This window comes from Balaenoptera borealis (genome assembly GCF_965194805.1).
Source record: "Balaenoptera borealis genome assembly, chromosome: 19".
NCBI lineage: Eukaryota > Metazoa > Chordata > Mammalia > Artiodactyla > Balaenopteridae > Balaenoptera > Balaenoptera borealis.
Genome location: NC_138878.1, coordinates 11,674,899 through 11,702,826, shown reverse-complemented (window position 1 = coordinate 11,702,826; position 27,928 = coordinate 11,674,899). Strand labels below are relative to the sequence as shown.

At 39.6% G+C, this 27,928-nt stretch overlaps 1 protein-coding gene and 1 long non-coding RNA gene across 4 annotated transcripts in view; both read left to right on the top strand.

Annotated features, from left to right (window-relative positions):
* Positions 1-27,928, top strand: part of ZNRF1 (zinc and ring finger 1) — a 99,098-nt gene that overhangs the window by 17,678 nt on the left and 53,492 nt on the right. The window lies entirely within an intron of this gene.
* Positions 511-19,267, top strand: LOC309616173. Its single transcript, XR_014237331.1, has 2 exons — positions 511-11,209; positions 11,553-19,267. It is a non-coding gene; the product is annotated as an uncharacterized lncRNA (long non-coding RNA).

Sequence of the window (27,928 nt, the reverse complement as noted above, 5' to 3'; positions counted from 1 at the left end):
ATTAAGCATAAACACTTTTTTTTTGCTTGCAAATTAAAAAAGTGTTTTTATTTGCTGTAACTATTGAATGATAATTTAGCTGGGTATAAAAATCTGGGTTGGCAGTTATTTTTTTCTCAGCAGTTGGACAAAGTTATTCCATTTCATTATCTTTTGGCGTCTGATATAGTAATTTAGAAGTCTGATTCTCAGCTCTTACAGTTAATTCGTTTTTTTCTGTTAGCTGCTTTATAATCTTTTCGTCTTCTTTTTTTAAAAAATTATTTATTTATTTATTTTTTATTTGGCTGCGCCAGGTCTTAGTTGTGGCACGTGGGATCTTCGTTGCCGAGTGCAGGATCTTTGTTGCGGCATGTGGAATCTTTAGTTGTGGCATGTGGGATCTTTAGTTGCGACATGCAGGCTCTTAGTTGTGGCATGAAGGATCTAGTTCCCTGACCAGGGATCGAACACGGGCCCCCTGCATTGGGAGTGTGGAGTCTTAACTGCTGGACCACCAGGCAAGTCCCTATAATCTTTGCTTTGTTCATGGTATTCTGCAAATTTACTGTTGTGTTGTGTGTTCAGGGTTTGATTTATTTTTATTTTTCTTGCTTGCTATTTCTCCTTGAATCTGAGAGTTCATGTCTTTCAAAGAATCTGAGAAATTCTCAGCCATGTATCCCTTCAAATTTTGCCTTTGTTTTATTCTCTCCCATCTTTCCTTTTGGTAATCTTAGAAGTCATGTATTGGACCTTTTTCTTCTATCCTTCATGTTTCTTAAACAGTTCCATATTTTCTAACTCTTTATTTCTGTATGCTGCACTCTTGGTAATTTCCTATCTCTACCTTTCAGTACAGTAATTCTTTATTCACCTGTTTTTTAACCTGTTCATTGAGTTTTATGTTTCATTGAACTACATTTTAAATTCCTTGTGGGTTGTTTACTTTTTACCTTCAATTGTGTAAAAAAAATCTTAAATGAGTAAGTCACCTTACCTTCATGGTTTGTTTTTCTCTTTGGGAAAGTAAGTGGGGTTGGCTACCTGCTTTCTGTTCTCTTTCTGCTCAGAAATTCCGTAAAGCCCTATCACTGGCATTATACTGTGGAGCAAAGAAGCACTATGAACAGGGAAGCAGGAAGCTGGAAGCCCATCATCATTTTGTTCTCTGCTCCCAGAGGAAGAGCAGCTCCTGAGTCATATAGGGAAATCTTTGAGCACTGTACCTCTTGGGGGCTCACAGCTGTGGCAAGGATCTGTTTCTATGGCAACAGAAGACTTAACTCTTCCTCTGTACTCAGGATATGCAGAGGGAAGTTCCAGGATAAACTTTTAGAGCTTTCCATTTTCCAGGGAGGCTGGATTTATTCTCTTTCTTCTGTCCTATATAGTAGCACTATGCAGTATAGTAGCCACTAGCCACCTGTGGCTATTTAAATTACAATTAATTAAAATGTAAAACTTCCTTTGAGTCACACTAGCCATATTTCAAGTGCTCAGTAGCCACAAATTGCTAGTGACTACGATAATTGGACAGCACAGATATAGAACATTTCCATCATTGCAGAAAGTTCTATCGGACTGTGCTGTTCTGAAGTCTTCCATAGTATTCTCACAGTAGACAGAGAATTGGTAAATGTGTAGTTTCAGAAAATAGATCAAGTGAACCTGTTGATAACCAGAAACTAGAAGGCTTTCTTTAGAGTTATCACCATTCTGTACTATCTATATGTGGGAAGAATTCAAAGAGGGTGTTGCATTCTGAGAATGATTTACGGGATGAAATGGTAAACCCAAGCCTACTTGCCTTATCTGTAGTTTGATACCATGGGAAGAGGGTAAGTAGAAAGGTGAATGAACCTGATGTTGAATAAACTTTGGGGAACATGGAGAAGAATTACTGCATGGTTCTGTTGATTTTATGCAATTGTGATTAAACTGAGAACAGGGAGGATGGGTTTGTGAGTGACTGGAGATAACCAGCCCAAGGTCTTATTACTTGAAATTTGACTCAGGTTGGAAATTCTTTGTAGTGAAATCATCTTTCTCCACCCCCTTAAATTGCCATCTCATTCTCCTTTGAGTTGCAATAGAACAGTTAAAGATTCTCAAGAGAAGAGAAGAGGTACCTTTTTCCTCCAACCCCCCCTCCCCCAACATATACACACCCACACCTTCTTCAAATTTAGCAACATTTCACAGTGACTGGCCTCAAGATAGACCAAAAATAAGAACAATGTGGGTCATACCAGCCTGGCCCCAACAGGTTTTGAAGAGAAGGAAGAGCCAGTGACCCCAACCTTGTTCTTTGCCTATGACAAAGAACTTCTAAAAAAACATACTTCACTCTTTATTATGGAGCTCTACATGGACTCAGAATCCCTCTCAACACAGTACTTGGGTCCCCAAGTCAGACTTAACTAGCTGAAGTTGGCATGCAAGACTAAACCTGTTTACTGTTCTTTGCTAGGGATTTGAGGTTTGGAGTTTGCTATTCTGAGAAGGGACATTGTTCTTGTTGATTGCAGAGTACCATTATGAACCAAATATGGTAGTTGAGGAAGTTTTTTTTTTTTTTTTTCTAATTCTATCTGGAGTATTCATGGCTCATGGTATAGAGTAGGTACCTAAATAAAAGTTGTTCAATGAAGATACACATGAAAAAGGAAGTTAATTCTAGAGGTGAAGATAAAGGTAATTTTTATGAGAAAGTATCCATTACTTATTAGTTCATCCTGGTGGAATTTGTAGGGTTGGCAAAGCTAGCTTGGAGTTGACTTTCTGGAAGAAATTAATCCAAAAGAAAAAGATGCCTTGTAAGACGACTGGGAAGGATTTAGAAAGAATTCAGAGGCAGCTTTTGTAGAAGAAAAAAGAAGAAACTGTAAAAGAGAAAAATGTCCTATGGCAGGTGAAAAGTTGGAAAGGACGAACTAATAGATGCTCTGCAGAAATAGAGAAGTTAACAGACCTTTGTGGTTTCCAGATTAGCAGTTTTTTGTTTTTCAAGCAAATATGGAAGCATGGGTTCTTCCTGGGTTTTTTTTCCTGATCACAGAAATAATCAGAATATTCATTGTAAAGATTTCAAACATTGATGTATTGATAGAAAGCAAAAGTTCCCCATAATTCCTTTGGTATGTATTTCTCCAGATTTTTGCCCCCGCGGACTAGTAGATATGTTTAAAACAGTAGAAATCACATTCTGCTTATCTCGTTTCGTAACCTCTGTCTTTTATTTAATGTTTTCTTCATTGTTCCATGTCATTCCATGTGCATGTGTAGATTTTATTTTGTTTTTGTTTCTGTTGTTATCTCCAGAAACTTGTACCTGTGAGGGGGGACCTATTCAGAGCAAATCCCCCCCGCCCACCTCCCAGCCATTGTGCCTGTTTGGGTGAACTCATCATGTAATAGGTTGATGCCCGAGAAGTTTGCCCCAAAAATGCTTTCACCCTTTTACCTCTTTGGTAGAGAGACCATATCTCTCATTTGGTCACACCTCTCTGTAAGTTGTTATAAGAATGCCGCAGGGAAAGATCACATAGCCCCTCCTGTTAATTTAGTTTGTTCTCAGTAGAGCAATTAAATTATAGAATAGAAAGAGCCCAGAGCTCAGCCCCAAATGCAGAGAATATTTGGTAAATATATAACACCAGGCAATAGGATTCATAGGGCCCCTGTTCTTCTCTCCTTCAACCTTCAATCCTGAGACAATCTGAGTATGTCCAACTCGTTCCAGAGTTCACTGCTTCTTCCCATTTTTACTTCTGATGGGATGATTGCTTCTGTCAATAGCTAGACTTAGAGCATAAGAAAATTTTACCTTGGATCCACAATCTGAGCTGCCCTAAAAGAAAACAACAGGTGGGAGGCAGGGGTGGAGACATTTCAAGCCAGGCCTGTACAAGACAGCTAATCTTAGGGCTCTGCACTCAATGGGTGCTTTTGCTTCCTCGGGGTGCTTCAAACAAACTGTCAAACAGGCAGCATGCTGGTGGGACCTGTAACAATCCACTGGGACCCGGACAACGTCTGGGATTACATCCCACAGAGGAGTCTCTGTCAGGTGACAGGCAGGCGAATGTCTGACTCTCCTCCCTCCTCCAGTGACCTATGGAGTAATAAAATGACCAGTAACCAAGCAAGCATCTCATTTGAACTGTAAAAGAAGTCTGGTCTGTTTCTAAATGGACATGTGAAATGTTCCTAAATAAGAAAAAGCACCCTTTCCTAAGGTGGTTTCTTCGTGTGTGTGTGTGGTTTTTTTTTTTTTTTTTAAGATGTTGCTATTCCATGTGACTATCAAGGCCACCCATGTGGGCAGGAAGTAAAGGAGCTGGCACAGAACCTAGAAATTGAGTTTCGGATGAAGTTGAACCCATTATCCAACAGCAAAGTTAATGTTTGTAGAGTTTCTGTGAACTCACAGCCCTTTTGGATGGCACGTGTTATGTCCCCAGAAAGTGGAGAAACTGGAGCAGAGTGGGAAAAGTACTTGGAAGAATTCTGTAATGACTTGAGCCTGAGCCAGGCTTAATACTTGAGTCTTTGAACTCTTCCCTACTGAGACTGTTGCTTTTATAACAGTCTGTTTTTGTTGGTTATTGCAGCTTTTAAAAATAAAAAACATACACAGTCTTAAACAGTAGTATGTAATAGCAGTATTAGCAATAGCAGACATTTATTTATTACTTACTAAATGCCGGGCAGAGTTGTAAATACTTCTCATATATTAACTCTTTCAATCCTCAATCTGTAGAAGTGGTTACGGTTATCATCCCCATTTAACAGATGAGAAAACTGAGCCCCAGCAGTTAGGGAACAAGCCTAATTAGGTAGAAAGTGATGTGACTCTAATAAATGGTATCTCATATGGTTATTAGATTGCAGTCAGTTTGGCCATCAGAAATTAAATTATGGGAATCTTTTTCCACCCTGTGTCCTTCCTACCAAGTACTACCAATGCCTATAGCATTCTTTGTGTTTTCGTAAAATGATGGAGAAATAAAACACATTTCTTTACCATGTCAACTGTGAGAGTTGCCACCCTTGACTGCATTTTTCTGCTTTTTGTCATATCATCAGTCCTATCAACAGGTCCTATAGTGCATTGATCCTATTTCCTTCTCCATCCCTCACCCCCTCATGCCCTTACTTTTCTCCTTAGATAATGTAAGTTCCAAGTCAGTCATTATAATCACTGCCTCTTCTAGTACACTATCAGTCCCCTTCCCCTCTTTTGCTTTGTCACACTTGCTTGGCTAAACCACAACTCCGGTTGAATCCAAATCTCTGCGTGCTCTGTGGGTGTTCTCCTTGGCTGGAGGGAACTCTGAACATGTTCTCTGGCCACGCTGGTTGTTTTTTTTTTTTTTTTGGCCGTGCCACACAGCTTGTGGGATCCTAGTCCCCAACTCGTGATCGAACCTGGGCCCTCAGCAGTGAGAGCTGGGAGTCCCAACCACTGGACCGCTAGGGAAGCCCCTGGCCTCACTGTTGATTCACGATCACTAACCTCAAGGAAACCCTTAGTGCTGCCTGGGAATCCTGCTGTATTTCTACAGTTTATTCATTCTCCTGCCCTCCTAGAGGACTGTTCCAGACCTTCTCCTCTCTTCTCAAAAGTCCCTTCTCAGCCTTTGCTGATGACCTTACTTCCTATTTAATCGAGAAAACATGATTGGCGCTCACCACCGTATCTATGCACCTAGTTGCATCTGTGCTACTTCCCCCTTTCCTGTATCTAGTAGGTCTTAGCCGTCCACGCTCCCAGCAAAGCCCAAGGCCTCCACTTGAGCGCTAGGTTTCGTTCGTCTTTGCTGAGTCAAGAGTGTTGCTCCAGCCTTCCTCCCCTCTCTCTTAAAAGTTGCTTCTCTAGTGGCACATTCCTGTCAGCATAAAACTGTTGGTGTTTCTTTCATCTTGAAAACAGCAACCATAGATTCTCTCTTGTTTTAAAAAAATTTATTTATTTATTTATTTATTTTTGGCTGTGTTGGGTCTTCGTTTCTGTGCGAGGGCTTTCTCTAGTTGTGGCAAGTGGGGGCCACTCTTCATCGCGGTGCGCGGGCCTCTCACTGTCGCGGCCTCTCTTGTTGCGGAGCACAGGCTCCAGATGTGCAGGCTCAGTAGTTGTGGCTCACGGGCCCAGTTGCTCCGCGGCATGTGGGATCTTCCCAGACCAGGGCTCAAACCCGTGTCCCCTGCATTGGCAGGCAGATTCTCAACCACTGCGCCACCAGGGAAGCCCCATAGATTCTCTTGATTCTACTTTTCCTGCAGATACCACCCCATTTCTCTATTTCCTTCTTTAGCAGACTCCTTAAGAATTCTCTTTTCTTGATTCTCTGATTTTTCTCCTTCCAATCTCCTTGAACCCACTGTAATCAAGTATTTGCCCTCACTTTTCTATCAGAACTCCTCTTCTCAAGGTCACCGAGAACCTTCATGTTGCTAAATCAGTAGTCCCTTCTCAGTTCTCAGTTTGGGGAAGCCAGAATCATTTGACAAGTTGGTCTCCTTGAAACACTTTGTTCACTTGCTTCCGGGACACCACACTCACCTGGTTTTCTTCCTGCCTCTCTCACCGATGTTGTCTCCTTTGCTGATTCCTCGTTATCGCTCTACCTCTAATGTTGAAGGACATGGAGGCTTAGTCCTTGGACCACTTCTCATTCTTTTCTATAGCGCAACCCTGGAGAAGTCTTTGAGGCTAGTGTTATAAGTACTGTACATATGCTGATAACTCCAAAATTCATCTTTCCAGCTCGATTTCTCCCTTGACTTTTTTTTTAATTTAACTGCTGTATTGAGATGTAATTCACATGCCATACCAATCACCCATTTAAAAGGTACAATTCAGTAGTTTTTAATGTATTAAGAGAGTTGTGCAGTTATCACCACAGTAAATTTTAGAACATTTTCATTACCCCAAAAAGAAACCCCATAACCATTAGCAGTAACTCTATTTCTCTCAGTCTCACCCCAGGCCTAGACAACTACTTATCTACTTTCTACCTGTATATATTTGCCTATTCTGGACATTTTATAAAAATGGAACCATGTAATATGTGGTTTTTTTGTGTCTGATTTCTTTCACTTAGCATAATGTTTTCAAGGTTCATTCATATTGTAGCATATATCAGTACTTCATTCCTTTTTATGGCTGAATGATACTCCATTGTATGGGTATATCACATTTTGTCTATCCATTCATCTGTTGATTTATATTTGCATTGTTTCCACTTTTGGGGCATTAAAAACAATGTTGCTAAGGACATTCAAGTACAAGTTTTTGTGTGGACATATGTTTTCATTTCACCTGTGCATATACCTTGGAGTGAAATTGCTGGGTCATATGGTTACTATGTTTGATCTCTTTTGAGAAACTCCAGATTATTTTCCAAAGAAACTCCACCATATTATATTCCTACCCACAGTGCATGAGGATTCTGATTTCTCTATATCCTCTCCAGCACTTGTTATTATCTGTTTCTTTGATAATAGCCATCCTTGTGGTTGTGAAGTGGTATCTCATTGTGGTTTTGATTTGCATTTCCCTAAGGATGTCGGGCATCTTTTCTCGTTTGTTGCCCCTTTGTATATCTTCTTTGGAGAAATGTCTATTCAAGTCCTTGGACAATTTTTTATTTGGATTGTTTGTCTTTTTGTTGTTGAATTGTAAGGTTTCTGTATATATTTTGGATCCTAGTCCCTTATCAGATACATGATTTGCCAAAATTTACCCATTCTGTTGGCTTTTCATTTTCTTGATAGTGTCCTTTGAGGCACAAAAGTTTTAAATTTTGATGAAGCTTAATTTGTTTTTTTCATTTGTTTCTTGTACTTTTAAGAAATTGTTGTCTAATTTAAGGTCAGAGAGATTTACCTGGGTTTACTTCCAAGAGTTTTATAGTCTTAGGTGTTTGATCACTATTGAGTTAATTTTTGTCTGTAGTGTGTGATAGGGGTCCAACTTCATTTTTTTGCATGGGGATATCCAGTTGTTCCAGCATCATTTATTGAAAACACTGTTCTTTCTCAGTTGAATGGTCTTGGCACCCTTGTCAATCAACCATAGATATTTGGGTTTACTTCTATACCCTCAATTCTATTCCTTTGGTCTATATGTTTATCCTTATGCCAATACTGTTATGACTACTATAGGTTTGTAGTTAATTTTGAAGTCAGGAAGTATGAGTCCTTCAACTTTGTTCTTCTTTTTCAAGATTGTTTTGGCTATTTGAGGTTGCTTTCAATTTCCTTTGAATTTTAGGATCAGTTTATCCATTTCTGTGAAAAAAGGCAATTGGGATTTTGATAGGGATTGCATTGAATCTCTAGATCAATTTGGGGAGTACTGACATCTTAACAATATTAAAGTCTTCTAGTGTATGAACATGGGATGTCTTTCCATTTTTTTAGACCTTTCTTGATTTCTTTCAGCTGTTTTGTAGTTTTTGATGTACAAGCCTTGCCTTTGCTTTCATAGTTCATTTTTCCCCCTAGTTGTTTCAGCACCAAATGTTGAAAAGACTATGCTTTCCCCTATTGAATTATCATGGAACCTTTGTAAAAACTCTGTTTACAGATAAAGAAGATGTGGTATATATACAATGGAATACAACTCAACCATAAAACAAGATGAAATCTTGCCATTTGCTACAATATAGATGGACCTTGAGAGTATTATGCTAAGTGAAATAAGTCAGACAGAGAAAGATAAATACTGTATGATTTCAGTCTTCATATGTAGAATATGAAGAACAAACAAACCAAATGAACAAACCAAAGGAAAACCAGTTCATAGATACAGAGAACAGAGTAGTGGTTACCAGAGGAGAAGAGGCAGAGGGGGGAAGGGCAAAATTGGTAAAAGTGATCAACTGTATGGTGACAGAGGGCAACTAAATTTTTGGTGGTGAGCATGCTATAGTGTGTACAGAAGTAGAAATATAAAGTTGTACACATGAAACTTATATATGTCATAAACCAATGTTACCGAAATAAGAAAGAAAGGAATAAGGAAAAGGAACTATTCACCATATATCTGTGGGTCTACTTCTGGACTCTATTCTGTTCTGCTCTATATGTCTGTCCTTATGCCAATTCCACACTCTTTTGATTATTATGGTGTTATAGTAAGTCTTGAAATCAAATATTGATATCATAAATCCTCTACCTTATTCTTTGAAATTATTGTTTAGAGTATTCTCAATCCTTTGAATTTCCATATACATTTCAGAATCAGCTTATATGTTTCTAGGAAAAAAGCCTACAGGAATTTTGATTGGGATTGAGTGAAATTTATGAATGAATTTTAATATCGCAACCTCCAATCCATGAAAGTGATATTTCTCTACATTTATTTAAGTGATCTTTAATCTCTCTCAGCAATCTTTTACAGTTTTAGAATAAAGGTCTTGCACACATATTAAACATTTATCTCTAAGAATTTCACATTAAAATTATTTTAAAAAATTAATTGTGGTGAACATACACATAACAAAATTTACCATCTTAACCACTTTTAAGGGTTCAGTTCAGTAGTGGTAAGTATATTCATATTGTTGTGTGACCAATTTCCAGAACTTTTTCATCTTGAAAAACTGAAACTCTGTGCCCATTAAACAACAACTCCCCATTTCTCCCTCCCCCAGCCCCTGGAAACCACCATTGTACTTCTGTTTCTATGAGTTTGACTACTCTTGCTACCTCATATAAGTAAATCATATGGTGTTTGTCTTTCTGTAACTGGCTTATTTCACTTAGCTTGATATCCTCAGAGTTTATCCATTTATAGCAAGTGCCAGAGTTTCTTTCCATTTTAAGGCTGATTAATATTCTGTTGCATACATATCACATTTTGTTTAATTATTCATTCATTCATCGATGGACACTTGCGTTGCTCCCATCTTTTGACTATTGTGAATAATGCTGCTGTGAACACGGATATACAAATATCTCTTTGAGACCTTGTTTTCAGTTCTTTTGTATGTATACCCAGAAGTGGTATTGCTGGACCATATGGTAATTTTATTTTTAATTTTTTGAGAAACTGCCATACTGTTTTCCACAGTGGCTATACCAGTTTACATTCCCTCTGACAATGTACGAGGCTTCTCTTTTCTCCACATCCTTAGCAGCATTTGTTATGTCTTGTCTTTTGGATAATAGACATCCTAACAGGTGTAGGGTGATAGCTCATTGTGGTTTTAATTTGTATTTCCCTAATAATTAGTGATGTTAAGCATCTTTTCAAGTGCTTGTTGACTATCCGTATATCTTCTTTGGAGAAATTCTGTTCAAGTCTTCTGTCCATTTTTAAATTGGGCTATTTGTTTTTTGTTGAGTTGTAGAAGTTCTTTATATATTCTGAATATTAACCCCTTATTAGATATATGATTTGCAAATATTTTCTCCCATTCCGTAGGTTGCTATTTCACTCCGTTGTGTCCTTTGATGCACAGAGGTTTAAAATCTTGATGTGTCTAATTTATCTGTTTTTATTTTTGTTGCCTGTGCTTTTGGTGTCATATCTGTTGAGGGTACTTTTAAAAACTTCATTTTCCGGGACTTCCCCGGTGGCGCAGTGGTTAAGAATCCGCCGGCCAGTGCAGGGGACACGGGTTCAAGCCCTGGTCCGGGAAGATCCCACATGCCGCGGAGCAACTAAGCCTGTGCGCCATAACTGCCGAGCCTGTGCTCTAGAGCCTGTGAGCCACAACTACTGAGCCCACGTGCCACAACTACTGAAGCCCACGCGCCTGGAGCCCGTGCTCCACAGCAAGAGAAGCCACCGCAACGAGAAGCCCGTGCACTGCAACAAAGAGCAGCCCCCTCCCGTCGCAACTAGAGAAAGCCCACGCGCAGCAACAAAGACCCAACACAGCCATAAATAAATAAATAAGGAAAATATTTTTTTAAAAAACTTCGTTTTCCTATAGTTTGTTGCCATATAATTATGATTGATTTTTGTATGTTGATTTTGTATCTTATGGCCTTGCTAAGTTAACTTGCTGGTTCTAGTAGCTTTTGTGTAGTCCATAGAACTTTCTACACACATAACTACATAATCTGAGAATCAAGACAGCTTTACTACTTCTTTCCAAATCTGTATGCTTTATTACTTCATTGCACTGGCTAGGATCTCCAGTACAATGTTGAATAGAAGTAGTGAGACAGGCATCTTTGGCTTGTTCCCAGCCTTAGGAGGAAGCATTCAGTCTCCCATTATTTTTTTTTTTTTTATTTTATTTATTTTTTTTTTTATAATTTTTTTTAAAATTTATTTATTTATTTTATTTATGGCTGTGTTGGGTCTTCGTTTCTGTGAGAGGGCTTTCTCTAGTTGCGGCGAGCGGGGGCCACTCCCCATCGCCGTGCGCGGGCCTCTCAGCGTCGCGGCCTCCCTTGTTGCGGAGCACGGGCTCCAGACGCGCAGGCTCAGTAGTTGTGGCTCACGGGCCCAGCCGCTCCGCGGCATGCGGGATCCTCCCATACCAGGGCTCGAACCCGGGTCCCCTGCACCGGCAGGCAAATTCTCAACCACTGCGCCACCAGGGAAGCCCTCCCATTATTAAGTATGATGCTAGCTGTTTCATAAAGTTTCCTTCTATTTCTGGTTTGCTGAGAGTTGTTATTTTCAGTGGCTGTTGAGTTTTGTCAAATGCTTGTTCTGCATCTGTTGTGATGATTGTAAGATTTTTCTCCTCTATTCTGTTAATATGATGGATAACATTGATTTCTAAGAGTAAATGAATCCAATTGGTCATGATATATTATTCTTTTTATATGTTACTCATTTCAATTTGTTAAAATTTTGCTAAGGATTTTTACTTTTATGCTTATAAGGAGTATTTGTAATTTTCTTTTCAAGTAATATTTTTGTCTTGTTTTGGTACCAGTAATATTGGCCTCATACAATGATTTGGGAAGTGTTTCTTTTCTATTTCCTGGACGATGTTGTGTAGTATTTTTTTTTTTCTTAAATGTTTGACAGAATTCACCAGTAAAGCCTTCTGGGCGTGGAATTTTCTTTGTAGAAAAGTTTAACTGAAAATTTAATTTCTTTAACAGGTATAGGGCTATTCAGTTTATTTGTTTCTTATCAAATAAGCTTTAGTAGTTTGTCTTTTTCATGTAATTTGTCCATTTCATCTAAGTTGTTGAATTTATCAGCAAAAAGCTGTTTGTAATATTTCTTTGTACTTTTAGTGGCTGTAAGAATGTTTACCCGTCTTTCATTCCTGACATTGGAAATTTGTGTCTTCTCTTTTTTCTGATTAGTCTGCCTAGAGATTTATCAATTTTATTAATTGTTTCAGTAAACCAGCTTTTGGTTTCATTGATTCAATCTATTGTTTTTCTCTCTTCTATTTTGTTGATTTCTGCTTTTTATTTCTTCTTTCAGTTTAATTTGCTCTTCTTTTCCTAGCTTCTAAAGCTTGAAGCTTAAATCACTGATTTTAGACCTTTCTTCTTTTCTAAAATAAGCATTTAAAGCCATGAATTTCCCTATAAACACTATTTTATTTAGCTGTTTAAAAATATTATGTATTCTATAAATTTTGATATATTGTGCTTTTATTTTCATTCATGTCAATATATTTTCTAATTTTTTGTGATTTTTTTCCCCTATAACTTACAGGTTATTAGAAGTGTCATATTTAATTGCCAGATATTTAGGGATTTTCCAGGTATCTTTCTGGTATTGGTTTTTAGTTTAATTCTGTTGTGATCAGAGAACATACTTTGTATCACTTGAATCCTGTTAAATTTTTTTGAGATTTGTTTTGTGGCTCAGAATATGTTTTAGTTTGCTGAACATTCAAAATGCATTTGAAAAGAATGTGTTTTCTGCTGTTCTTGAGTAGATTTTCTATCAATGTCAGTTAGGTCAATTTGGTTGATGGTGTTTTTCAGGTCTTCTGGAACTATACTGATTTTCTGTCTACTTGTTTTATCAATGATAGAGGGCAGAGTGTTAAAATCTCCAGCAATAATTGTAGCCACTCCAGCTTTCTTTTGATTAGTGTTCACATGGTTATCTTTTTCTGTCCTTTTACTTTTAATCTATCTGTATCTTCTTGTTTAAAATGGGTTTCTTAGAGAAAACATACAATTTTGTGTTGCTTTTATCCAGACTATCTTTGCCTTTTAACTAGAATGTTTGCATTTAATGCAATTATCAGTATGATTGGGTTTAAGTTGACCGTCTTGCTTGTTTTCTGTCTCTGTTCTTAGTTTCTTTTTACCCTCTTTGCTTGACTTCATTTGGACTAAGAGAATTTTTTATTATTCTATTTTATCTCCACTATGAGCTTGTTAGCTTTTTACCTCTTTGGCTTATTATTTTTTAGGGGTTGCTCTAGGTTTTACATTATACATTTTTAACTTACCATAGTGTATCTTCAGTTAGTCTTATACTACTTCATGGATAGGCTAAGAACCTTGCAACAGTATTCTTCCATTTTTTTGCCTGCAGCAGAAGATTTCTAAGTCCTTCACTGCTGCCTCAAGTTCAACCACTGTACCTGAGAGGAGGGTGAGTGAGTAGTCCCTAAATAATAAAATTGAGATTTCACAGTTCATAGAGCAGACATTATAAGATTTGAGCAAATCATATTAAGTTGAGACCTGAAAGCACATATAGTCTTACTTTTCTGGTTCTGTGGTTCAGGTGACTAAAAGGGTGAGGAAATTTCAGTATAACAGAGACAGGTGAAGACTGGGCTATAATTAGTAGGAGGCTGCCGGTATCAATTTGATGCCAGTTAGAGTAGAAGATTCAACTTACTACCTTATATAAGAATCAGGGATCATATTGGGACTCTTTGGTCTCCTAAACCCTAGCAGAACTAAGCTCCTCTACCTGTTAGTATCCTTCTGAATATGAAGACTATTTGTCCTGTTTCAACCAAAGCCTTCCTCTCTCTCAAGCCATAAACTCAAGGACTTGTTACTTCCCAGCACTGAAGTGTTCACTAGCCAGCTCTCAGTTGTGAGTTGGGATCGTTAAGACTTGCATAGCTGCTTTAGGCTCGGAGCTCATCTCTGCACTTCTCCTTTTAAGGATCTATCTCTAGACAAGAATGGCCTGTTCTCTGGCAGCTAAGTTATCTGCTCTGTCATTTAAAAATTTTTGGACAACCTGTCCACAAATATGGAAGCAACTTCACTAATTTTCTTTCTCAGATGTTGAAATTATAAACACTTGAAAGGGCAGTAATACCTGTATGGTACTTGGATCAGTAAGATTTATTCAGTGTACCTGGATACTTATGTTTAATTCCCCTGAGCACTGTGAACTGAGCCGTATGTGATTCAGTTTCTTTATCGTGTTTGCTTAGATGTTTAAGAAAATCCTTGGGCTATGCAATACTTTATAGGTTCAGTTGCATTGATTTGGGAGGGAAGAGAGAAGGTAAACATGAACTTGACATTTCTTGAGTGCTCATTCAGTGCCAAACTTCCCATCTTATAGATGGGAAACGACAAAGGCAGAATTTGAATCTGCCTGACTGAGCATCTGCTTGTGCAGCCTTTGTGATGGGTCGCATCTTAGATGTGATTGGGTTTAAATTCTCTTCCCTATTGTAAAATTGACAGGGGTGCTGGTATATAGAGGGAAGAGCAGACTGGATGATACTGTAGAAAGCTATGTCTTTAGGGTCTTTTGTTCCTTCTGTTTCAGTAAACTGTTAATATGAGTGGAATCACATTGATAGGTTGGTGTGCAGTGGCAGTCCTTTGTCTGATTTGGCCTTTAGGAAAACATAAAACATTCATGTAACTTGATTTTTTAATATACAATTTGGGAAGCAACAAAATCTTTTCCAACAGATGTGAAAAAGTCTATGAAGCAGATTGGGTCTGGCTTATGAACACTTATTTTCTTTCCCCGGTAGCTAGATTTCAGGCTCCTCCCACCCCTGAGGTGTATAGAGACCAAGTCCATACATGTTGACTACAATCTGCACACCATTTACCTAGAAAAACATTTGAGAGCAGACTTGAAACCTATTTTTATACTCTATTATTAGGTAACAAAACCTACCCCAAAACTTAATGGCTTTAGAACACAGCCGTTTTATATTTGCTCATAATTCTGTGGCTCAGGAATTGAGGCAGGGCTTAGCTGGGTGGTTCGTCTCTGTGTGGCCACAGGTGGGGCATTTCATGAGATTGTAGTTGATGGTGACTGGGGTGGAACATCTAAGATGGCTTCACTCACACGACAGGGACCTTGGTGGGCATGGCTAGGAGGCAAGGATCTCTCCCTCTCCAAGTGGCTTTCTCTCCACTTCTCTAGCTTGGGTTTCATTACGTGGGAGCTGGATTCCAAGAGCAAGCATTCCAAGCAGTGAAAGCAGAGCTGACGTTCTCTTAGGGTCCAGCCTCAGAAGTTACTTGCTGTCATTTCCTCCACATTCTGTGGGTCTAAACAGGAATCTGGGCTAGGAGAGGGGCCATTGCAGAGAAGCCTGTGGGATGGACAGTATTGTTGTGACTGTCTTTAGAAATATAATTTATCATCAAATCCTTCCTCTGGAGAGCTTGAGCCCCACCCCAGGCCATTTCAGTCAGAATCTGAAGAAACAGTGAGGTGAGGTGCTCTTAGCGAAGTCCCGTGTGTGCTCTTCTAAGCACTCAGCCTGGCTCTTTCTGGCTCCTGCAACATGGCATACGATGTGCGAGACCACTCCCTCTCCTTTGAACCATAATGATCAGAGAAGTTGAAAATAATTTAAGCGCTGTTTCATTTTTTTCTAGAACACAGTCCTACCTCTGTAAAAATTTCCCCCGTCTGTTTCCGCACACGCTGATGTTTAGTACTATTGTTTTTTATGATACTAAAAAGTATGGTGAATTCCCGGTACGAACTTGGTCTTCTGTGTCTGTGTCTTCTGTGATAGCAGAGCATTAGACTCCAGTAGTTACTGAGTTGAACCATTAAAAATGGCACCACTGCTGCTGAGTGTTATCTGTGGCAGTCAGAACTGTGATCCTATGGGTCAGACAATTGCACATCCCTGTTAAGAATTCAGAAAGACATGTGATCTTGCATCTGAACAGATTTAAAATTAGATTCAGCCTGAAAAGTGGCCTAAACATTTTTAAAGGAGAAATTTTTTAAAAAAAATGTGGAGGCATATTTAGAATGCCTTGAGTAAATACAATTTACTTCTCTGCAAATTACTTTATTTAGAAAGGCCTAAGGCAGAACCCCTTCTGATTTTGAACCATTTAAAATATAGGACATTTACTTTATCATTTTCGAAATAGGAACACACAAATTTTACTCTTGAAACTGCTGGAATTAATTGTATATGAGAGTGTTATAGTTCATGAAGTGCTGAACCATGAGATTCAGCATGAGATTCTCCCTATACAGTTGGCCCTCTCTGTCCACAGGTTCCCAATCCATGGATTCAACCATGGAAAAAATTCCAGAAAGTTCCAAAAAGCAAAACTGGAGTTTGCCACTCACTGGTAACTATTGAATATTTACATAGCATTTACATTGTATTAGGTATTGTAAGTAATCTGGAGATGATTTAAAGCATATGGGAGGATGTGTGTAGGTTTTATGCATCTTATGTAAGGGACTTGAGCATCCATGGATTTTGGTTTCCGTTGGGGTGTTGATGGTGTCCTGGAACCAATCGCCTGTGGATGGATACCAGGGGTGACTCTCCCTGTAAGAGGTGTGGATTCCCAGGCCCTCCTCTCCTGAAGAGGCTGTGTAATAGATCTCTGGTGGGACTTTGAAATCTATTTTTACTGAGTATTCTGGGAGCTTCTTAGAAATGCAAAGTCATGGGTCCCATCCCAGACCTTTTGAATCCATATCTGGGATGGGAGGGTATCTGGGGTGTCTGGGTTTTAACAGGTTTTCCAGGTGATTCTTACACTTGCTAAAGTTGGAAAAGCACTGTTATAGAGAAATCCCTTTCTTAGTTCTCTGCCTGAAAACTCCATTTCTACTAGAAAGTATCCCAAAAGATTTTCACTTACAGAGTTGTACAACTATCACTAAAATCCAATTTTATAACACTTCCATCCCCCCAGAAGTTACATTATATCTGTTTGTAGTCAGTCCCTGCTCAGTCCCACTGATCTGCTGTCCTGGATTTGTGTTTTCTGGGAATTTCTTATAAATGAAATCATACAATATGAAGTCTTTTGCATTTGGCTTCCTTCTTTTAGGTTCCTCCATGTTGAGCGTGTTGTTACTTTTTAATGCTAAATAGTTTTCCATTGTATGAACATACTGCATTTTGTCTGTCCATTCACCAGGTGGTAGACAATTAGACTGTTTTTAGTTTAAGGCAAATATGAATTATGCTGCTGTGAACATTCATGCGTAAGTTTTTATGTGGATATGTGTTTCCACATGGCAGGTCTTTGTTTAACCCTTTAAGAAACAGACTTTTCCAAAGTGGTTGTACATTTCAGCAGTGGATGGAGGTTCCAATTTTCTCACATCCTCAAAACACCTGGTATTGTCAGTCTCATGAATTTATAGCTATTCTAGTAGGTGGGTAGTGGTATCTTATTGTGGTTTTTTATTTGCATTTCCCCAGTGACTAATGATGTTGAGCCTCTTCTCGTGTGCCTAATAGCAATTCATATATCTTCTTTGGTGAAATGTCTACTCATACCTTTGCCCATTTGTTTTTTACTGGGTTGGCTGTTGTCTTACTGAGTTTTAAAAGTTCCCTATGTATTCCGGATATGTGATTTGAGAATGTTTTCTCCCAATATATGGCTTGTCTTTTCATTTTCTTATATGGTGTTTTTTAAAGAGCAAATATTTTAAATTTTGATTGAGTCCAATTTATCAATGGTTGTCTTTTATTCATCATGCTTTTGTTGTCATATGTAAAAAGATCTTTGTCTAGTCCAAAGATCACAGAGATTTTCTCCTGTGTTTTCATCTAGAATTTTTATAGTTTTAGTTCTTACATATGTTTCTGTTCCATTTTAAGTTAATATTGGGGTATGATATGAGGTAAGGGTCTCAGTTCCTTTTTTTTTTTTTTTTAAAGAACCACTTGTACATTCAGTTGTCTTAGCCCCATTTGTTGAAAAGACCATTCTTTCTCCCCACTGAATTCACTTGGCAAAATCAACTGGCCATAAATGTAAAGGATTATTTCTGGACTCAATTCTGTTCCATTGATTTATATGACTATCATTATCTTGGTTACTTACAGCTTTATAGTTAAGTTTTGAAATCTGGTAGTGTATGTTCTTCGAATTTGTTCTTTTTCAAAATCTTTTTAGCTATACTAGGTCCTTATATTTCCATCTAAATTTTTATGATCAGCTTGTCGATTTCTACAAAATGGTTATCTGTTTTTGAATCCTGATGTTTTTCATTCAGGAGTCTTTGTGACTTCTCAGAGAGAAACTGAAACTGACTCTGCTCTTTGAGAGGTTATAATAAACGGTTCTTGAGAGACACTTGATGTACTGGCCTCTCTCCAGGTTAGGCATACAGCGGATTGAACAGCTAATGAGAACACAAGCCAAGGCCAACTCCTGAGTAGCGATGACTGGGGTGTTTCGCTTTACCTCCATGGCTCACCAGTAGTTGGCACTCCATAAATACATAATAGGAGTAAGAGACCATGTACAATCAAGAACGAGTTGAGGATAATGCCTTTATCTTCCCTGTTCTTTCTGAGCCTTCCTTATTTTAAAGCCACCTTTGTAGCCATGAGTTGTGAAGCAGCCTGGCCAAGTCTGGTTCCCTCTTCTTTGAGTTACCAGCAGCTTCATGGTTTTATCAGATTTTTTTCACCTGTTCTTGCTTAAGCCTGTAACACATTATCACTCAAACCAGACATTCTTTTATCTTTTCAGAAGCTTGCCAGAGGAAACTCTGGTACTTCCCTTCCTCAGTTTTACTTAGAGGAACATTTTATCTCTGGCCTGCAAAGGATGGCTGTTCATCTTTTAACATTTTAAATGTGTATTTCGGGCTTCCCTGGTGGTGCAGTGGTTGAGAATCTGCCTGCTAATGCAGGGGACACGGGTTCGCGCCCTGGTCTGGGAAGATCCCACATGCCGCGGAGCGACTAGGCCCGTGAGCCACAACTACTGAGCCTGCGCGTCTGGAGCCTGTGCTCCACAACAAGAGAGGCCGCGATAGTGAGAGGCCCGCGCATCGCGATGAAGAGTGGCCCCTGCTTGCCACAACTAGAGAAAGCCCTCGCACAGAAACGAAGACCCAACACAGCCAAAAATAAATAAATAAATAAATGTGTATTTCTTTTGAACAGGCCACCTTCCAGACTGTAGTTCTTATCTTCCTTCTCTTTCACTAGGCCTCTTTGGGCCGGATTTGCTTAAACCCAGCTAATGTTTATTGAGCATTTGACTATATGCAGGGCATCATTTTAGGCCCTACTAGATGTGCAGAAATGGACAAAACACGGTTCTTGCCCTCATGGAGCTTACGTTCTGGTCAAAGAGACAGTGTGTGGTAAAAGTACCCAAATAGCTATAGGAGGGAGCATATAAGAGATGAGGAGTATCTTGGGGTTGAATGGAGTACTGTTTTCCAAAGAATCTGCTGTGAATCAGAAGCTACCTTTGCTGCATATTTTAAAACCCAGATCTTGACTTTCAGAATTTAATCCTTGGAAGTCTTTTGCAGTGGTTTAGCTATCAGCCTTGCTGGGTAGAGGACAGGCGCCCTCGTCCTGTTGACTCACTTTGCTGCCATTGATTTTACAAGGATCAAATTGTTTAATGGACATTCTGCTTTCCCTTGGAAAAAAGGGCTGTATATATAACAAATGAACCAATAGTGACATACTTATAAATGGAGTAACATAATATTTTAAGCACCTTATCTGTTATTTAATATTTTATTCTTCCAGGGGAGCTTAACATGGTTCTCTTTCATCCATGAGTCTCTTGAAAGTGGGATTTTTTTTTTTTCTCTCCAACATTGCTTAATACTTCCATCTGAAGGAGGCAGTGGCAGAGGATTTGAGATGGTGATTCTGTTAGCTCCCTCCCCTGTCCCTTTCTGTACTGTGGGAAACCCTTGTCTTTACCAGAACCTCCTGGCAGGTGTCCTGGTTGGATCAGTGGTCAGTGCTTGTCTGGTGACCTCATGGATTCAGTTAGGGACGTGTTCTTTGAGCGCCTGTTGTGAGAGTTTTGTTTGTTTCTTTGTTTTTAATCTAACCCACACCCATGCAAAATAGATTCCCCATGCCAGAACCAGAATAACTCTGGCCAGGGCTCAAGAAAAACCTGGTAACTGACTAAAATTAAACACATGAACTCTCCCTGCCCTTTGCACCACAGTTTTTTATTAGGTATTCTTGCCTGTTTTTTTCCCTTAGGAAAAGGTTGGGAAGTGGAAGCTTAAGTCATTATCCTAGGCATAGAGAGGGGATGGATGAGTGGGGAAGGTTACTGCTAATAAGCATAGGTGGGGCCAGTGCAGGTTTTTACTGGATCTAAGATTTCTTTTTTAACCTAGCAATAAAGATTCCATGACATTATCAATCACTGGCTTTATCCAAGGGATCCCTGTCGTGGTCCTAACTTGACTTTGAATGTGAACCGTATTGCACCTGGTGCCTATAATCCTGCGTTGCTCTTTTGACTGGGCTGAATCTTCTCTTTAATGATCTCCCTGATTACTCCCAGGTGGAGAATGTGGTATATTTATCCCTGACACCTTTCAGATTATAGTCGATCACACAGCCCTGAGAAAAGGGCACTACCTAAGTTGGTTTTTATTGTGACTTGAAAATAAATGTCTTGGAAATTAAATCGCTTTCTTTGCTGTTTTACCTTCCTGCTGGGGTAGTAGTAGTGTGGGAGTGAGGTTAAACTCCCCTGAAAAAGCATGTGTGTACAGATAGTAGAGAACTGTGTTGTGGGACTTTTTAAAACATCATGAGCCCCTTAGAATTTAATGTTTGCATTTATCTGGACCTCAAGAGTTTTTTATTTTTATCCAAAAAAATGAAGCCTTTCAAATGTACAGAACAGTACAGAAAATAATATGGCAAACATCTATGTGCCTATCACCAAAATGAAATGTTTAATATAAACACCCTTGCTGTGGATTTCTCTGTGCTGTACTTATATGCATCTCCATGATTTTGTGTGTGTATTAAAAATGAATAGATAGAAAGTATCTATTTCTTTGTAACTTGGCTTTTTTGGTTTTTAATTCAGAGTTGTGTTTTTGAGATGTGTTTGTGCAGATCCAGCCCATTTATTTTAACTACTTTGTAGTGTTCCCTTGATATGTGGATAAATATATCTCAACTTCTTCATCTGTCTGCACAGTGAGGGACAATTAATTAACGTACCTGTTTGTTTTCTAATTGTTGTTGGTATATTAGGAGGGGGTCCTGTTGACTTTCTTGTGTGTAGATCTCACGTCTGGCAATTTTACTGAGCTTATATTAGTTCTAGCAGTTTGTAGATTCTCCTGCCTTTCCTAATGCAGATAATCATATCACACTTGTGTTTCTTCCTTTCTGGTCCTTATATCTTTTGTGTCTTTTTCTTATTGTGTTAGTTTGCTAGGATTGCCATAACAAGATACCACAAACTGAGCGGCTTAAACAACAGAAATTTATTTTCTCACAGTTCTAGAGGCTGGAAATTCAAAATCAAGGTGTCGGCAGGGTCGATTTCTTCTGAACCTCTCTCCTTGGCTTGTAGATGGCTGTCTTCCCTCTGTGTGTGTATCCTAATCTCCACCTCTTATAAGGACACTAGTCATATAGGATTAGGGCCCATCCTAATGACCTAATTTAACCTTAATTACCTCCTTAACTGCCCTATCTCCAAATACAGTCACGTTCTGGGTTACTGGGGGTTAAGACTTCAACATAGGAATTAGGAGGGACACAATTCAGCCTGTAACACTACGCTGGCTCAGCTGTCTCATACACCACTGAATGGAAGCAGTTACGGTGGGCATCCTTGATTTGTTCCTGACTGCAGAGGGATTTTAAAGAGAACATTCTGAAAGTTTCACCACCGAAAGTGATCGTTGCTGTGGCTTTGTAGATGCTTTTCACTGGGTTAGAGAAGGTCCTTTCTGAACCTTCTTTGTCCTCAGGAATGGATGTTGGAGTTCCAACCCCATGAGGGCCTGCTTTCATCCATTAGAGCTCAGAAAACTTAAATGCCTGGCTTTCCTCACAGCAGGGTCCAGAGAGATGACCTGGGCCCCATCCAAAGGCTAATTTGGAAAGAGCAACTTGAGGCCATGGAGGCGGCATGTTGACAGGGTCAAATTCTAGCATGTAAATGGCATCGGGAATGGGGGGCGTGATGGTGGCGTTTTTCTCAACTGTCCCCGAGATGGGACCCTCATTGGTCCATTTGTGGTGTGGTGTTTGGCCTTGTCCTCAGAAGCTTAGCTTCCATGTTACTCTGCCACCGTTAACCTTTTTTCTGCCTAAACACCATGGTCATTTTCTGCTGGGTGCTGTGTTTTTGGCCAGTTTGTCCTCCCTTCCCCTCTATTTGGGTTTGCTTTATAGTTCTTTCCTAGGTTTTTGAGTTGGACACTCTAACTAATGATTTTACGTTATTTTTATTTTCTAGTATATGCATTTTCCACAACTTTTTAATATAAATTTATTTATTTATTTATTTTTGGCTGCGTTGGGTCTTCGTTGCTGCGCGCGGGCTTTCTCTAGTTGTGGCGAGCGGGGGCTACTCTTCGTTGCGGTGCGCGGGCTTCTCATTGCGGTGGCTTCTCTTGTTGCAGAGCGTGGGCTCTAGCCACACGGGCTTCGGTAGTTGTGAAGTAGTAGTTCTTCGAGTGCTCTAGACTGCAGGCTCAGTAGTTGTGGTGCACGGGCTTAGTTGCTCCGCAGCGTGTGGGATCTTCCCGGACCAGGGCTCAAACCTGTCTCCCCTGCATTGGCAGGCGGATTCTTAACCACTGCGCTACCAGGGAAATCCAGCATTTTCCACAACTTTATTGAGATACAATTCACATATAATTCATCCATTTAAAGTATACTGTTCTTTTTAGTGTATTCAGGGTGTGTAACCATCATCACCATCAATTTATCCCAGAAAGAAGCTGCACCCTCCACATCTTCTCTCCACCCCCCTCCCCCAACCCAAGTCTCCCAATACTTCCTGTATAGATTTGCCTGTTCTAGTATATGCATTTTAAATTTCCCATAGGTTCTGCTTTGCTGTCCCACAAGCTCTTTTAATCCACAGATGAATTATTTTTTTATCCCCTTGTATTGTTTCTTTCTAAAAATCACTTTGACATTAACATAAGAAGCCTTTTGCTAATTTAGTATTCAGGATTCATGGCTGTAGAATATCTAGTGAAAATATTATTCTTAGATCTTTTGGTGAGGTTGGCAATTACATTTCCTTAGATGATCCAATACAAATGCATACTATTATCTGCTCTAAGTAGTATGGAAATGAGATCCCCTGAAATAAATGAACTAACTCTCCCTGAAATGATCTCTTGGGGACTTACTTCTTTCTATAAGTTACTTGGCTTGGAACCATATTAAATCATTCATTAAGTGCTTCCAGTTCTTTCATTCTTTTTTAACCCCACATTCATTGCCATATTTAATTGCCTTGATACAGACATTTGTTTTATGTTTATAAATATATAAGATATATTTTTTCTTTTTCCCAGTTTGTTATTTTGAAAGATTTAAATCCTACAGAAAACTTAAAGAATAGAACAACGAATAGCTATATTCCCCTCACCTAGATTTAGCCAATTAACATTTTGTCGTATTTGAACTCTTTTCCCTCTCACTCCCTTATCTCTTTCATGTATAATTTTTTCTGAACCATTTAAAAGTTAAGATGTAGTGACTTCCCTAGTGGTGCAGTGGTTAAGAATCCGCCTGCCAATGCAGGGGACACAGGTTCGATCCCTGGTCCGGGAAGATCCCACATGCTGTGGAGCAACTAAGCCCGTGGGCCACAACTACTGAGCCTGCGTGCCACAACTGCTGAAGCCCGCATGCCTAGAGCCCGTGCTCCACAACAAGAGAAGCCACACCGCAATGAGAAGCCCGCACACCGCAAGGAAGAGTAACCCCGCTCACCACAACTAGAGAAAGTCCACATGTGGCAACAAAGACCCAGTGCAGCCAAAGGAAAAAAAAAAAGTTAACGTGTAGACATTACTGTATACGTATTTGCAGGATCTCTCAGACTGTACTGTTTTTGGAGTCTTGCCCTTGGTGGATTGTTTCCCTCTGTGTTTTGTAATTTTTGACTGCAACCGCATCATCAGAGTAGGAGGTGCAGGCCTGCAGCTACAGAACTCAGGAGAGGCTTTTCTTTCTCTGTAGCACAAGCGGACCAACCTCCCCCCAACCCTCACTTTCTCTTTTCAGTTCTCTTGGTTTCTGGCACTTGGGGATTTCCAGTTCTTTCGTTTGTTCTCCAATAGTATTAGGTATTTGTAGCAGTAGGGTTTTCTGGTTTTCTAGGCTGTCATATTACTGTAACTGGAAGTTCCCCTGGTTTTGATTTTGGGAATTGAGACTTGGCACTTCAAATAATTTTTAAGTCTTAGGTTTACTCTCCTGTGAACTTGCAGCAAGTGACTCAAGTTGGTATCGTTCTCACGATTTAACAAGTCCCGGATTCTTAGCTCCCAAATCATTATTAATCCTGATTACAAAGATCTTACCGGTTATTTTTTCTTAATGATTGGGGATTGGAGAAGGGATGGGGTGGTGAAAAGCAGCAGGGAGGATGGTGAAGTTGTTAAGTTGTAGAAGCCCCAGTGGCCCTGTTTTGCTTAACCTTCCGGTTCTTAAGGGCATCAGCACATCAGCATTTAAATGTGTCAGAATGGTTTCCTTTTCTATATGATCAAGCTAGAGCAAAGTTATTACATTTTAAAAGATGAAAAGAATCGCGGTTCACTCCCCTGCTGAGGTTGTAGTTTGAAGGATTTATGACTTTTTAACATTTTCTTTTTTTAGACAGGATCTTATTTTCAACAACAGATGGAAACAGCTGTGTCTAGAGCGTGTCCCCTTCTGCTTCTCATGAAATTTACTAGCAAATAATGGTTTAGAAGCTCTGAAAACTGAGAGAACCCCCTTTTGACAAACCTAAGCTTGGATATGATGGGTGTGAAACACTCAGTTTTTTAAAAACTCTATAATTTTTAGTTTGCAAATTTGCACCTGCTCCAATGTAACTTAGAAAGCATCTCTCTCTCTCTCTCTCTCTTTTTTTTTTTTTTTCCTCTCCTCTCCTTTTGGTCCACTTGACCTACCTCTTTTTCCCCCACATTACCCATTTGGATTATCTCAATCCTAATATTTCATGTAATGCCAAGATTACTATCCCAAGGAAGGAAGGGATGATGTCTTTAGGCACAAATGGCTCAGAAATATCAATAAACATTTTTGGTAATTGATTAAGTTTACTTTAGTTTTAGAATTAGAAGACAAAGTTTTTGTGATTGAGAGACCTCTATAGACTTTTGATTTTTCTTCTCTACAGTAAGTGGTTAGACTAAATGAGTAGTTCTTAACTAGGGAAGTTTGGAATCGTCTGAGGAACTTTTGTTTAACTTTTTATTTTGAAATAATTATAGATTCACAGGAAGTTGTAAAAATAATACAGTGGTCCCTTGTACCTTCATGCAGTTCCCTTGTAGTGGTATATCTTATGTAACTGTGGCACAATATCAAAACGAGGACATTGGCATTGGTACCTTTGGGACGATCCACAGACCTCCTTCAGATTTCACCACTTGACATCCACCCGTGTGTGTGTGTGTGTGTGTGTGTGTGTGTGTAGTTTGTGTAGTTTTATCACATGTGTAAGTTGGAGTACCAGCCACCACAGTCAAGCTATAGAATGTTCCATCACCACCGAGATCCCCAGTCCTTCCCTTTATTGTCATACCCATCCCTTTCCCCCCACCCTTAACGCCTGGCAACCACTGATCTGTTCTCCATCTCTATAATTTTGTCATTTTGTTAATGCTCTATAAATGGAATCATACAGGTGTATAACCTTCAGGATTGGCTTTTTTCTTTTCTTAAAAAAAATTTATTTATTTGGCTGCACCGGGTCTTCATTGCGGCACGTGGAATCTTTAGTTGTGGCATGCGGGGCTCTTAGTTGTGGCATGTGGGATCTAGCTCCCCGACCAGGGATCGAACCTGGGCCTCCTGCATTGGGAGCGCAGAGTCTTAACCACTGGACCACCAGGGAAGTCCCAGGACTGGCTTTTTTCATTTAGCATAACTCCCTTTCCAAGTTGCTGTGTTTATCAAGAATTCACTCCTTTTTTGTTTTGTTTTGTTTTTTTGTTAAGTAGTATTTCACGGTTCAGATGGACCACAGTTTGTTTCACGAACCTGAGGAGCTTCTAAAAAATACTTGTTTGCTGGCACAGCCATAACATCACCACCATCACTACCCACCCCAAATACATCTTTTTTACTATGCTTATTTTGTCATCATATTTCTTTTCATCTCGCCACTTTTCTATCCATCCATCAATCTTATTTTTCGACGCATTTCAAAGTAAATGCAGACATCTGCGTACTTTCCTCTAAATATTTCAACATGCATACCATTAACTGGTGTTCAGTATTTGTTTATAGTTTCTCTTGATATAAAATTTGCATACAGTGAAATGCACACATTTGAAGTATACATTCACTGAGTTTTGACAGTGTATACGCAAGAACGATGCAAACCCCCATCAAGATAGAAAAATTACATTACCCTGCCAGCCTCAGCTTGTGGGTCAGGAGAGCTAGAGTGGGGCCCAAGCATGAGTCGTTTGTAAAGGTCCCTAATTTTGAGGAAGCTGATTCTGATGTATGCCTTTGTAAAGAACCCTTGCTGACCTGACAAGCCGCCTTCAGGCCAGCAAGCATGTTTAAGGTGAGGCCAGGACTTCTTCTGATCTCACAAGTGTGAGTGCCCCCCCTCCTGCAAGGCCACCTCCATCCTCAGGCAGACGAATCTGCCAGAGACAGTGAAATTAAGAGAGTTATACAGTGAACATCCACATAACCACCACCCAGACTCTACAATCAACATTTTCCTGTATTTGCTTTATCACAAACTCTTCGTCTGTGCAGTCCTCCATCGGCCCATCTTATCGTTTCGATGCATTTCACCAAATGCAGTTTTAATCTCTCCGTGATCTCCTCTGTGATTCTACTGCATTATGGCACCAACTTTTAAAATTAAAATAGAGCTGGTGACCCATGTGAAAATGAGGAGAGTCTGAGCCTGCAGATGGGAAAAGCATTTTCGTTTGCTGCCATCAGGGATCTGACACGTGTGTTCCCGAGGCTAGACATCCTGTGACTTGGCTCCACGAGGCGTCTGTGCTGGAAGTGAGGGAGGAACCTCCTGAGGAAACAGACTTTTCTTTTCCTTAAAGTCCTGCCCCAGGTAGACCAACTGCCTTCCTGAAGCTCTATTCATAGATCCCAGAGGAAATCTCGGGGATTTTTATCTCACTACCCACATCACCTTATAAAATTCAATTAGTTCGGGTGGGTGGCTAGAACCTTAACGTTAAACACCACATATCTAAATGTATGTGTAAGGTGGGAACAGAGGGTCAGAAAATAATTATATTCTCCAACTTGAGGACTCCAGCTGGAGAGATGAAAACTGCAGCCGTCAAGGGCTACTTGTGGGCCCAGAGGTCTTCCTCTCTTTGCATCTGTAATTCCCATCACAGGTGTGCCTCGTGCTGCAAAACACAGCGCAAGTATTGAATAAGCAGACTTGACTCACAGAAATAGAGTTTTCCTCATGCACTCAGATGATGTCTTTTCATTTCGTGCATTGGGATGACATGTCACATTTTCAAGAAAATCTGGACTTTAGAAACAACCCTTTAGGGGTTTCCTGATTGCTCTGGGCTCCCGGGCTCCCTGCGCAGGCT